This window comes from Ambystoma mexicanum, chromosome 3p (assembly GCF_040938575.1).
Source record: "Ambystoma mexicanum isolate Mex_15411 chromosome 3p, UKY_AmexF1_1, whole genome shotgun sequence".
Lineage (NCBI taxonomy): Eukaryota > Metazoa > Chordata > Amphibia > Caudata > Ambystomatidae > Ambystoma > Ambystoma mexicanum.
This window is the reverse complement of record NC_090925.1, coordinates 827,046,736-827,060,034: the sequence shown is the minus strand read 5'-3', so window position 1 is coordinate 827,060,034 and position 13,299 is coordinate 827,046,736. Positions and strand designations below refer to the sequence as shown.

The following is a 13,299-nucleotide window of genomic DNA, read 5'->3' as shown; positions in this document are numbered from 1 at the left end:
GTGCGAAGCGGCCCAGAAAATATTACCCAGAACCCCTGATAAAGTGAAAAAAAACAATTCCCCACCAAACATCACACTTTGTCAGGGATTGTGGGTAATAAAAACTGGGGCAATTTGCGCAAGGCAGACCTCTGCCGATTCCCATGGAAGTCCTCTTTTTGGAAATGCATGGGGTTCCCTGTTTTCCTTCGTGTTAGACACCCTAGGCCCAAATCTGTAGGGTGTGCGCATGCACAGAATTCCTGAAATTATGCTGTGCCGAAAGACTTGGGGTTAGCCGTGTTTTAGGCTTTCCCCTTTGTGCCCACGTAGGTGCACCCACACATGTGAGGTACCCTTTTCATCGGGACACGTGTGGGGATGCGGGAAGGTAGGCTATGTGTTGTTGGCGGCGTGTTTTTCGGTGGGTGGCTAGAGCGAAATGTCTGAGGTTTGTGTTCATTTCCAGCCAATTTCAGAGGCATTTCCCTCTGTCCACTCACCGAAACACGTCGCAAACAAAAGATGTCATACCTTCCCGCGTTCCCACAGGTGTCCCGACGAAAACGGTACATCACATGTGTGGGTGCACCTACCTGGGCGCAAAAGGAAAAGGCTAACCCACTGGTAATCCCAAGTCTTTCGGCACACCACATTTTGTTACTGTGGGGAACCTACAGATTTGGGCCTACGGTGTCGAGGCCAGCAAGGAAAATGGGGAACCCCAATGCATTTCCCAAAAGAAGACACCCATGGGAATCCAGAGGTCTGCCTTGCGCGAATTGCACAATAATTTATTACCCACAATCCCTGGCAAAGTCCAGACTTTGTTGGAAAAGCATTTTCAAACATTTCGCTCTGGCCATCCAACAAAACACGCCGCCAACGCCACATGTCTTATCTTCCCGCGTTCCCACAGGTGTCCTGATGAAAAAGGTACCTCACATGTGAGGGTGCACCTACCTGGATGTAAAAGGAAAAAAGCTGAACCACTTGTAACCCCCAAAGGGTTTGGGGAGACAACCTAAAGATTTGGGTTAAGGGTGTCGAAGTCAGCAAAGAAAACGGGAACCCCATGCATTTCCCAAAAGAGGACACCCATGGGAATCAACAGAGGTCTGACTTGCGCAAATCGCCCCAGAATTTATTACCCAGAACCCCCGGCAAAGTCCAAATTTGGGGGGAAAAACACAATTTCCTCACATTTCACTCAGCACACCACCGAAACACGCCGCCAATAACACATGGGCTACCGTCTTGCGTTCCCACAGGTTTCATGACGAAAACTGTACCTCGCATGTGTGGGTGCACCTACCGGGGTGCAAAGGGCGAAGCCAAAAACGCGAGTAACCCCAACTCTTTTTGCACGCACAGCAGAATTGCAGGAGTTTGACTCATGTGCACACCATACAGATTTGGGCTTAGGTTGTCGAAGAAACCAAGGAAAACTGGGAACCCTATGCATTTCTGTAAAGAAGACACCCGTGGGAATCCAAAGATGTCTGACTTGCGCAAATCTCCCCAGAATGTATTACCCACAAGCCCTGCCAAAGACCCACATGGGAGAAGGGTGCCCAAGGCCAGGGGCATTATCGCCGATTTTGCATGAGCTCTAGCTGGCCTTCGTTACAGCTTCTCCCCACCAGGGAGTCCCGGCAGTGCGCCAATACCTCCCCGAAGGGAAAAGCTGTAATGCAGCCCAGCCACAACTCTAGGACGGTTGGAGGTGATGTCCCCGGCCTTGGACATCCATGTACCATATGGGTGTACCGTCCCCTAAGCACAGCGGCAGCTCCAGGGAGCCCCAGCAGGATCCCCATTCCTCCCCGCAGGTGACATCTGTAACGTAGTACAGCCAGAGGTGCAGCCTGGGGTTGCAGACTGACAACCCACTTGGGAGACATCCGCTCCCAGGGAAACACCAATGTTCTGCTGGCATGGGGAGCAATTTGTGGCCTGCCCCTGCAATTGCGTCCCAGCCCACCAAAATATCTGCCCAGACGGCTCATTCCAACCCACACCACCAACAATCCGGCCCACAGAATAATAAAAAAACAGTACTCCCATAACGTTGCAGCTGCTCGTGTAGAAAAAGCTGTAAACGAAACAAAAAACATTTGTTACCTATGGTCACCCCAGCAAAAAGAAATCTACATTCAAACTTTCCAATCACCCCCCCCCCCCTCCCTTGCAACCCATCCCTGGTGGTCTACTGAACCTCACCCCCCCCCAGTAAAACACATTTGCCCCTTCCAGAAATCTGACCCCAGGGAGGGCTGCATGAGGTGCCCCCCCACACTCCATTTGGGGTGGGGGGAGAGGCCCACCCCAAAACATTGGACAGGCCTCCCAATGGATGGGGCAGATTGGCACACCAATGTGCCCATCTGCGCCAAGGCAAGCTTGTTAAAGACAAAAATTGAAAATGGCAGGCTGCACTTTGGGGGGGGGGGGGCTGAGGGGCACCCTAAACCGCCGGCTGCATGAGGTGCCCCCATCCGTTTTGGGGTGGGGGGAGAGGGCCACCAAAAAATGTGGGACAGGCCCCCCAGTGGGTGGGGCAGTAAGGTTTGGACACCTTGGGGCAGATGGGCACACCATTCGTCCAGGGGAAGAGAAGATCTCGACTTGGAGGAAAGATGAAGGTCGTTGCACTACCAGGAAGAAACCAGCCGCAGAGTTTTCCGGTTAAAGGTGGTACCTTTGTTCGCGGTCGTGGTAAAACGTGGTATCCCGGTTGCCGGGGTGCTTGGCACAGGCAAGGCGGCCACGAGGTACGTCGGGAAGGCGCAAAGGCGGTGAAACTGGTTATCCCCACAAGTCAAAGGAAGAAGACTCTCCGGCGGGAGATCTCCTCTGTCGTTGGGCAAAATGGTGAGATGTCCAGCAGGGCTCCATCGGTGGTGGCGTCGTGGCAGGTCGGCTCAGCTTCTCCCTCGTCGGATTCTTAGGTCCTGTGGCGACTTCTGAAGTTCCAGTCCCCAAAGCCCTGCTTTTATGCAGAAAACCCCCATTCACTCAGCCTAGCTGTCACTCAAACATGCTAAGTGGTGAGCCGGCCGGCTCACCACTTGGGCCAATCAGGACGGAGTGCGACTTGAGTTGCCTAGGCAACTCAGTCCAGGGAGCCTAAATCCCCCTCCACCCCTCCTAAGTAACCCAGACAGAGTGGCACCACTTTGGAGGGCTTCTGTGGAGAAGCCCGCCAAAAAGTGGAACAAAGGGCTCGACTTGGGTTGGAGTCATCGAAGAGAACACAAACGCCATTTTAGAATCAAGTTTTGGCAAAAAATACCAACCGGAGAATTAATATTAAATAAATTAACCGGCGGTATGTTTGAGGCTACCGTAAATAATTAAATACAGATAGTAGCCTAAAACAATGGGAAATCCCATAGGAAAATATTCGCGGTTGAATATAAAAAGTAGTATCCACTGCCACCAACCAAAACTCGATCAGGGGGGGATGGAGAAGTGCCCCCTCGACTAACAGACCCCCGGGGCAATTGAATTGCCCCAGCCAGTACGTTCACAATATGATGGTTTGTACTGGTTCTGTTCAGAATTTAAGACTAATAAAGTCAATGGTGACTCTACATGCCCTGGGAGACAGTAGTCAGTCCCAGGGTATGGAGTCTATACTGGGGGGTCACTATGACACCCCTGTGTTACTGCACTGAGGGTGCTGTGTAACACACATCACAGAAACATATGAAGCCCTATGGGGTAAAAGACCCCATAGCCCATTAAACACTTCTAGATTCAAAGAAACACACTCGAATCATGCCCAAGAGTGAGGGTAAAAGAGTCTCATCCTTGGCAGGAGAAAAAAATAAACCCCAAAAATCCAGCAAAGCTGCTGGGGGACTCACTAGGTTAGGAAATTCAGCCTAAACAGAGAATTCTCCCTAACACTGCCCAATGTCGTGGTGTCTATGTCCCTCGAGGGCCACCATGGTGTGTCGACATCACCAGTAGTATAAATAGCTCGTGCCCCGCCCGTTGGCTTCAGTTCCATTTTTCCGATGGCTTTGCATCGAGTTAACGATGCACTTAGTTCTTTTTCCACAGGAAAATGTCTTCTTCTTTGAACCATTTTACCCCTAAATCGGGTTTAAAAAAATGCTGTGACTGTGGCGTGAAAATGCCGATAAGACCCTCATCGCATCTGCCTTTGGTGTTTGGGTTCTGGCCATCGGCATATAGGGCCTCCAGCTTATTCCGAGCTATATGGCGGGCGGAGTGGACTTTGGGGGACCATCCCTGTTTATATTTACCTTCGATCTATAAGATTTGCTGTTGCAGGAAGGAGCTAGTTTGCTCATACTGCAGCATACTATAAACAGAAAAAGCAATCAAAATGCCCCTGATGACTGCCTTCATGGCATCCCACATGGTAGCTGGGGAAGTATCCAGGTTGGATTCCAGGCTCTAATTTGTAGCAGTACTGGGGCATGGCCCGAGAGAACCATTGGGGCGATTTCCACCTTATTTGTGAATTACATCAACTGGGGCGAGGCCAAGATTAAGTAAATCTGAGAATAGGAGCAGTGAACCTGTCAAAAGAAGGTGAAGTCCCTTTCCTCTGTATGCAGGACTCTACAGGCATCCACCACTCCCAGCGATCTAAACAAATGAAGGAAGCTTAGGGCTATCCTGAAGTCCTTGGGAAGGGAGGGTGGGGGAAGGGGCGTTCGTTCAGTCTTTGTCCGGATCAGGGAGGCCATTAAAGTCCCCTCCTTAATGACAATCTGACACTCCAGAAAGGGGAGAAGAGAAGCCTCCAGACCCTCAAAGTAGAGTTATTGACCCTTATTCGGGGCATAGATTGAGGCCAGTAAGTATAGCGGACCCTAAAGCATCCCTTTTACGCCAACGAACCAGCCTCCTGGGTCTCTATTTGTGTCCAACTCCTCAAACTGGACGTCTCTTGCCATTAGAATCACTGTCCCCCCTCTTTTAGTTCCTTCTGAAGCCGAAAATTGTTTGGGAAAGTCTCTACTTCGGAGGCGGGTGAAATCTTCCGGGAGAAGATGGGTTTCTTGAAGTGATGTCACTGTACCTTCCAGATCGTTCAAGCGCTTCAAAATGGATTTACGTTTTACGGGAGAATTCAGACCTTTGAGATTTAGTGAGACAAAATGTAGTATTTGAGGTATCTCTGGGTCTTCCTCCTTCCCCGCATAAGGGGGGGACTGGTTGGGGGGGGGTGTAATCAGGAGGGTGGTAGGCTGCCATCCCAAGCTTCAGAATTCCTGCCTTCGTGCTCCAACCAAAACTTCAAACAAATAAGCCAAAAGCAATATCAAACTGAGTCCAAACCATGGACTCCAACCTTTCCAAATGACAAACTGTCGGCAAAACACCCAAAGGGCATAGGTGTCATCTGCCTTGAGGTTAGGCTTCGGCCATGTGACGCCTGTTTGCGGTCTTACCTGCTAGTGTTCGATGTTTTCTTGATGCCAATAGCCCAGGTATTTAGGTGCCGGGTCAGGCACATGGGATCTTACCGTTGTTCGGATCCTGCATTTCAGGTGTGTGAAGGCAGTTTATACCGATTGCGACCCCTTTTAGATTTTTTCGGTGGAGGGCCATTCGCTCCCGTGAGAGTGTCCCGGGGGAGCTGCCTCCCTTATCCGGTGAAGACCTAGTCAAGATTCCCTCTACATCCTCGAGGCATGAGATCGATCGGGAAACCCCTTTATAGGAGAACTGCTCTGCTGTGGGGAACAGCCAGCGGTATCTCATCCTGTAGGAAGAGAGTTGATGGTCGAATAGACCTCCCAGTTTTGCATTGTTGCTGTCACCAGGTCCTGAAAGAACTGTAGGGGAGAGCCTTGGAATGACAGTTCGTCTCGGGGCGGCCCACCGCCAGAATCTCCTGCTTCGCTGTATAGAAGTGGACACGGGTGATAACATCTGGTGGCTATTCTGAGCCCAGTCCCCTGCAGATGCGTAATCTGTCAGTGCGATCTAATAGCAGCTGTGATTTCTCCTGATGTGGCAGGATAGATTGGAACAGATCCCCTATGTATTCAGTCAGTTCTCGGTCTTGAACTGAAGATGGTACTACAGAATCAAATTTTTGTCGGCCTGCGCTTGGATCTTCTGGTGTACTTCAAGTAGGGTGGCTGCCTTCTCTCGATTTTGCTCCTCCATGTCCCCCAGTCTCTGTTCCAGTTCCATCACGCTTTGGTCCGTATGCTCAATTTTGGGTGTCAGCTCAGTCATGCAGCTGTGGAATTCTGTCTTGATGTCAAGCATAAATGACTGGATGTCCTTCTTGGTAGCAAGCTGCATCGAGGGACAGAGTGAAGCTTGAGGCGGAGACTTTGGTGTTTCTGATTTCTTCCCTTTCTCTACCAGGAGCAGCATGGTAGCAATATCCCCGCTTTTCTGGGCTTGGGGTGTTTGGACAGGGTGACGGGCAGCTTCCGGTGTGTCCGAGATCCCTTTGCAAATATTTGCCTGTGCCTGTATATAGTGGTCCCAGACGGGTGTGTTTTGGGCTGAGAGGGTGCTTACTGTGTACCCCCTACAGTTATTTCATTGCCCGGTGAATCTGGGTTAAGGTGTGGGCAGAGGCAAGCCTGTGGTTCTGTGAGGAACCCAATCCCCTGCATGTTGCTTGGAGGGAAGTCAGACTCCAAGGCCTGCCTACACCCCTTCCCCTGCTGGTGGGGGTTTTTGTTCCTAGCTGGTCAGCTATAGTGGCAGTGGGCCTGAACTGTGATCCGCTGTCCAGGGATCTTCAGAAGGCAAGCAGTTTGTGTGAGAGCTAGCTTCCAGAATGTTTAATGCACTTTGTGAGCTTCTCTCCTGCAAGGGAGCGTGGGAACCGTCATCCCCTGGGGGGGGGGGGTGGTGGAGGTTGGGGGATGTCCGTGCCTCCTGCTTAGAGCGAGCGGGATGCTGTAGGCAGCTCAGTGGTGTTTTGTGGCTGGGGGTGACTTTTACAGTGTTGTCCGTCCCTTCCAGGATGAGCGGCGGGCTTCAGGAGCCAGCATCCAGTGTTGGGCCTCGGTTGAAGTCTGCTGGGACACGTTGCGGCCGATCTCGTGGGCCGAAGAATTTTGGGGAAGTGTATAGTCCAAATCCGGTGTCCTGCCTTGGGCGGGGGCAGCTGGTTTACTTTGCGGCCATTACAATGGGCCGGGGATGAGAATCGGGACGTAGTGTGGGAACGGGTGCTCCCAAAGAAACGTGCAGTGAGGGGCATGGGGAAGCACAGCTGTCTTACTTCGTATGGGGCTATTCGCCTCACCCATGCTCTCTGTGCTGGCTGCCTGTCCCTCAAACTCTTGTCTGTTGGTTCCGATGAGAGGGAGCAATCTGTGCATCTGGACTGCCATTGCTTTGCATGGGCAAGTCCACACGGAGGAGCTTAGCAGGTTGTCTCCTGTCCGCCGCGCACCGCTCTCAGCCGCTCCACCTTATAGGCATCTTGGAGGGACGCCTCAGAAAACATGCCGTTGCGCAGGATCGCATTTCTTACAGGCAGGCTGCTCAGTACCTTTTCAAGGCTGTGAGCGCCTGCTCCACACATTCCTGTAACTGATGCTTATATTCAGAACTCCGGCATCAAGAGAGATGCTATTTTTACTGGCTCCGACTGGCTTCACACGGAGGCCATCAGCAGAGCTGCCACATCGGTGGCGCTGCTGGCCACGCCTCCCATGCAAGATTTTTTTTAGTAGGTGCACTTGTTTGTTTATTTATAGGGTGCCAGAAAACCCTTGGGTAGCTGGGCGCTCAGAGTAACAAGAATGCTTAGAACTTGGTTACAGGTTGCATATTACAGGTTGTTGGAAACATAAATTGTATACAGTAATTACATTGTGTACATTCTTTACATGTAAGGGTGGAAAGGCAACAAATTATATACAGTAAATACATTATGTACATTTTACATGTAAGAGTGGAGGGGTACTTGTCACATCAGATCACATTGCTAAGGGTCACCGGTTTCAGAGGTCGTTGAGTCAAAGCCAGGTGCGGGTATGGTGCCTGAATCTGTTGTAGGGCTGGTCCCTTCTTAGTTCAACTGGTAGGGCGTTCCAGTACTGGGCTGCTTGCACAGGGAAGCTATTACCTCCTGTTTTCTTTAGTCAGAATCTAGGGGTTTGGAGGCAGAACGAGTTGGCTGTTCTGGTTGGTCGTGTAGTGTTTTTTTCTTATTATTCTATCCCTAAGGTATGGGGGGGGGGGGCTGCATTGTTCAGACATTTGAATGTTAGTCGCTGCCACCAGAAAGGGCAGATATTTGCAGGATGTGAGGGCTGTTGGGCAAATATAACAAGGTGCTGAGCACTAGACACTGGCTGTGGGAGTGGACCTAGAGCGTAGTGTCACTCTAGGGATGGGCGTTGTTTGGGCGGAACCGAAAAGCAGGATTTAGTTTTTGTAGTATTGAGACCAAGGTTGTCTAATGTCGTATAACTGTAAGACGAGGTGCAACCAGTGGGAGGTCAGAAGAGTTGAAGTGGATTCTTAGCTGTGTGCTATCGGTTTATATATTGAACTCATGGTTTAAGCTGTCGGGAGTGCGACTAGACGGTAGATGTAATCATTAAATATCGAAAGGAATAAGGATGAATGTTGGGGAGAATTCTCCAAAATGGCTAATTTCCCTTACCTACTGAGTCCCTCAGCAGCTTTGCTGGATTTCTAGGATTTATTTCACTTGGTAAGAGTGAGCCTTTTTACCCCACTCTTACATGTGTTTTGCTGTGTGTGTTTTACCTTTTTGTGTCTTGGGCTATGGAGTCTCACCTACTCCATAGGCATCATCTTTTTAATGTGTCTTACACAGAACCTTCACTGCAGTGACACAGGGTTGTCTTTCAGACTTCCCACTGACTCCATTTTTCTAGGACTGACTACTGTCTCCCAGAAACATGTAAAGTTACCATTTACTTTATCCCTTTTTGTCTGTTTCTCTTGGAGCACTGTTTGCTCCCTTTCCATTAAGACTTGGCTGGTGGCAGTGGCAACTACCCTATTTTTCCTACCGCGGTTATCTTAAATAACCATCCTATTGTTTTAGGCTATCTTGGTAGCCTCGAACTTAAACCCGCTTGACCATATTGATTTTAATATTGTTCCGGCTGGGTTTAGTTGCCATTTCTTTTTAGAAAGTCTTTCTTATGTTCGACTCGACGCGCCAAAACAGGTTTGGTTCCTTTGTTCACCGTCTTTTCGCGGGCTTCTGCTCAGAAGCCTTCCTTTAGGCGCCTGAAAGTCTGGGTAGGCGGGATGTGAGGGAGGGGTCTTAGGACCCCTGTCATGGGTTCCGTTGGTAACCCAAGTCGCACTTCTGTTTGGCTAGGTGACTGTCTGGCCAGGACAGCCACCCTGCTGTGTGATTGACAGCCAGGCTGTGTGAATGGGGGAACACTGCATAAAAAGCAGGTCTCTGGGTCTGGAAGAGCAGAGTCGCCACTGGACCGAAAGATCTGACGAGGAGCTGACAGAAGAGGACCCCTACAACGACTGAACCGCCCGGTAAAGCCCTGCTGCAGGTCCGAATCGTGTCAGTCCATCGACAGAGAAGATCCTCCATTAATCTTCCCTTGAGCTGGTGGGACCAACCAGTTCGCCCAAACTGCAAGCCAGGACTCCCTCCTCTGGTCAAATTCGCTGTACAGAGCTACAGTGGGCTGGATAGCCAGGAAGGTCGGACCCTGCTTGGGTTTTAAGGAGTGCACCTTTTATTTGTTGCTTTGCTCGCTGGTTTCTTCCCTGGGTAGTGCAGGACCCTCCAGTCTTCCTACTTCGTGTCAGTCCGTCAGTCGCTTCAGGAACCGTGAGCCTGCAGGAGCTACCAGGTAGTCCGCCTCAGCTACAGCTGTTTCTCCATTTAAGGTACTGTTCAAAATCCGGTCGTTTTTTTTTTTCTTTTTCAGCCGTGGTGAAAGTGTGTAAAATCTTTCTCCAATCCGAAGGCTTGTGCTTCTCTACTCTTTGAACTAGCTTTTCTGCCGACTAACTTCGTCTAGAACTCTTGGCAAAGACTTAACCGCAAACTCCCCTGAACCGTGTGATCTTGAGCAAAAGACTTTTGTCCTATTGACTTTGGCCCTAAGCCTATTTGATTTGATCCTATCACTGGAGTTCCTCTTTCTAGTTTGCCCTGCTTACTTACCTGTTGGTGCTGCTCAATTTCTGGCTGTGTCTTAAGCTCCCTTTTTGAACAGAGTGCCATTTTGCTCCCACTTCGTTTTGTGAGCTTAACTTGTCTGGAAACTATTGGGAGTGGTGTGGTGTGGTGTGGTGTAGTGTAGTGTATTAAGAGTGATTTTGTTACTGCTTTACTTTAGTGAAATGTTATACAACTAAAAACTAAATAAATGTATATTCTTTTACTTGGAAACCTTGAGTCAGTGTTTGTTTGAATCATAGTAACTGCTGTCCTTTGTGTAACTATCTGATACTGCTCACTTGCTCTTGATAAGTTTGTCTGCTCAGCCATTGCTACCACTTTACTGTGTAGTACAGGCTTGTACCAAAGGTGAATTTGTTCTGCCACTTGTAGTCCTAATTGTATGTAGTGTTCCCAAAGGGTACTGCATATAATTCTGCCTAACAATGAATCTTTGGGTACCCTACATGTCTGGGTTGTGGTTTCAGATAGGGTCTGGTCCAAACTACTTGTGTCGAGTGGTCTGTCAGGAAAAAGTCTGTTCCTTTGATTCCTATACAGGGTTAGAGGTGAGAGATCAGAGTTTTGTGATCTGCAGTGTCGTACACTGCTGAGAAAACTAGGCTAAATATGGCAGTTTGTTCAAGGTTTTCCAGGATTTTTTGGACAAAATCCAAAATGTCCATGAACAGGTGGTTGAATTTATCAATGTTTAGTTGTTTTGTTGTCAGTCGTTTTTGCCTCAAAACGATGTTGGTGATGGGCCAGTAGTTGGAGGGCTACAAAGGCTCAGCATTTTATTTTAAAAGGTGGTATCACTGCTGATTTCGAGGGGTATAGAAAGGGATGTAATGCTGATGTCTGTGATTGGGTCCATTAAGAATTCATATTGAACTGTGGCCTAGTGAGTCGAGCAAGAGTGTTTCAGTTTTAAACATTTTCATGTTTATTTCTACAATATCTGCATGCATGCCTGGCACAATTTCAGAAAAGCATTAAGGAGTCCAAATTGGAATGGATGTTTACTTTGGGAAGGATTGAATTGCTGATGTGTCTTCCACTTTGTATTTGAAGAACCAAGCTAGCTTCTTGGTTCAGTCTTGTGTGGGTCCTTTAATTGCGGATGGCAATGCTTTATGCATTCTTTCTAGAGTTGGAGGGTTTCTCTTGGTATGCTTGGAGCTCTTTTGATATGTTGTAACCAGTTTGTTTATGTCCTAGCATTGTGTAAACCGTTAATTTTGTTGTTTTTACTGTGGGGCATTTTGGTGGATGTCTATGCATATATAATAGTGAGGAGTAGAAGGTAGAACCACAGCTGGTCTTAGAGATAATGTAGGTGCCTCAAAGGGGCGATGTGCAATACAGCAGTGGTGCCTTGTGTCTGTTTGGGTCCCCAATTGGGCCTGGGGATTGTTTGCTGTTCTTCCTGGGTACTTTGGTAACTATTCCAGGGATTGAAATTGGGGATGGATAAGCAGGAGCTAAAGGCAGCTCCTGGGTATTGTAAGGATGCAAGGGTGTTTATTGAACCTTAATGGGTTGGTAGCACGCCTATCTAAATCTAAAAATGGGAGAAAGCTACGACCATCAAAAAATAATAATGCAGCCCTAGTGGAGTCTGTCAAAATAAAAGGGCCTACTGTGTGGGATAACCATGTATGCAAAAGAAAAGTGTTCAAGAAATGAAATGTCAGAATAGTTGAGCAGTTGGCTACCCTTCCCCACGTTTTCAGCATGGGGAAGGCGGCACGTGCGGGCTTTCGCACACACTCCGGGTACTTGGCCATGAGGTAACAGTTCAACACATAGGCATCAGGGCCTTCCGCCAACGTCTTCCTCGCAATGACAATCTTATTGCAGAGGGCCTGGTGTAACAAACAAAATAAAAAAATTCCTTTGTCAGGGTTTTCACTTTCACAAGTTCAAGACTGGTCTCCCTCCTTTGGCTTGGACCACAGGTCCCCCCTCATGCGGGCTCAGGCCCCTTTTCTACAATGTTCACAATTTGGTCTTCCTCATTCGGGCTTGTACCATGGATCCCCCTTGTCTCGTCCGGGTTCAGATCCCTTTTGATACCAGAATTTCGAATGTGTGGTGGATTTTGCTTAAACCGTTGCAGGACCACTTCGATTCACTTCACACAATTTACACTTCACATCAATCTTCTACTTTCGTTTCTTTTGTTAGGATACCGTACAGAGACCTTCGACTGAGCACATTCACAGTGCCAAAGCACTCCATCAACGGTATCATATCTTTCCTTCTAATGTTAAAATATACACCAGTAATTTAGCGTCACTCGCGTCTTTCATCACACACGTTTAACAATGTGTGTTCCAGTGCTCTCTTTACAATGTTGCCGCTTCAAACCTTGACTTCAACACAGACCAGTCTGGCATTGGTCTCCCCAACACACTGCCTGTGTTCTGAGGCTTCTTTGTTCTTAGAGCCAAGGATGATACCACAGCGTCTGCTGCTCCTCCCCGCCTTGGTCAGTTACGCGGGAGGACCTTTGTCGTCTCCGACACACAGTGCAGGATTCTTGAGCCTGGTTTCCTGGTTTTACCTTTTTTGCCTTGAAGTTTTCTTGAAAGTAATGGCTTTCTGCCAAAAAGGTCAAGGGTGTTGCCCCCCCTCGCGAACCTCTCGTGCCTGACTGTCTTTCTCCCCTTGTTCAACTGCCGACTCGAAACTGCTGTACCTTTTGTGTGCTTTGCCTCGCAGAGTGTGCTCTCGAGCGCCACCTTTTATCCGTGTGGGGAGGTGTAATGGGAGTCGGGTGTGAGTGATTGTCGAATTACCTGACTTTGCCTGATCATAGTATTGGGACATGTCGGGTACACGGCTCGGTGTGAGTCTGTTTTCTCCCACAGCGAGCTGTCCGTGTAACATTGTTCTTGCAGAAAGTGGGGGGGTTGAGGGAGATGGTGGCTGAGTGTCTAAATATCCCATCGGGTAGGTTTGGGTAAAGGTATTACAGAGAAGAGAGGGATGCTGCATCTCACCATCCAGTGTCCTACTCCGCAAGGACCGATCACCCAGGTGATCCTCCTGCACTGGTCCACCTCCAGGGTCTGGATCCAAAGGCGATGGCGTGCCCTGGCCACCTGAGAGATCCGAGGGGACTAGCGTGTGAGACACCTTCTGGTTTCTCAGTATCCAGCATTAATGAGTGA

The 13,299-nt window shown here is 49.1% G+C and overlaps 1 protein-coding gene across 2 annotated transcripts in view; it reads left to right on the top strand.

The window, feature by feature from the left end:
- The window catches only part of KAT8 (lysine acetyltransferase 8), a 1,009,124-nt gene that overhangs the window by 217,498 nt on the left and 778,327 nt on the right, over window positions 1-13,299 (top strand). The window lies entirely within an intron of this gene.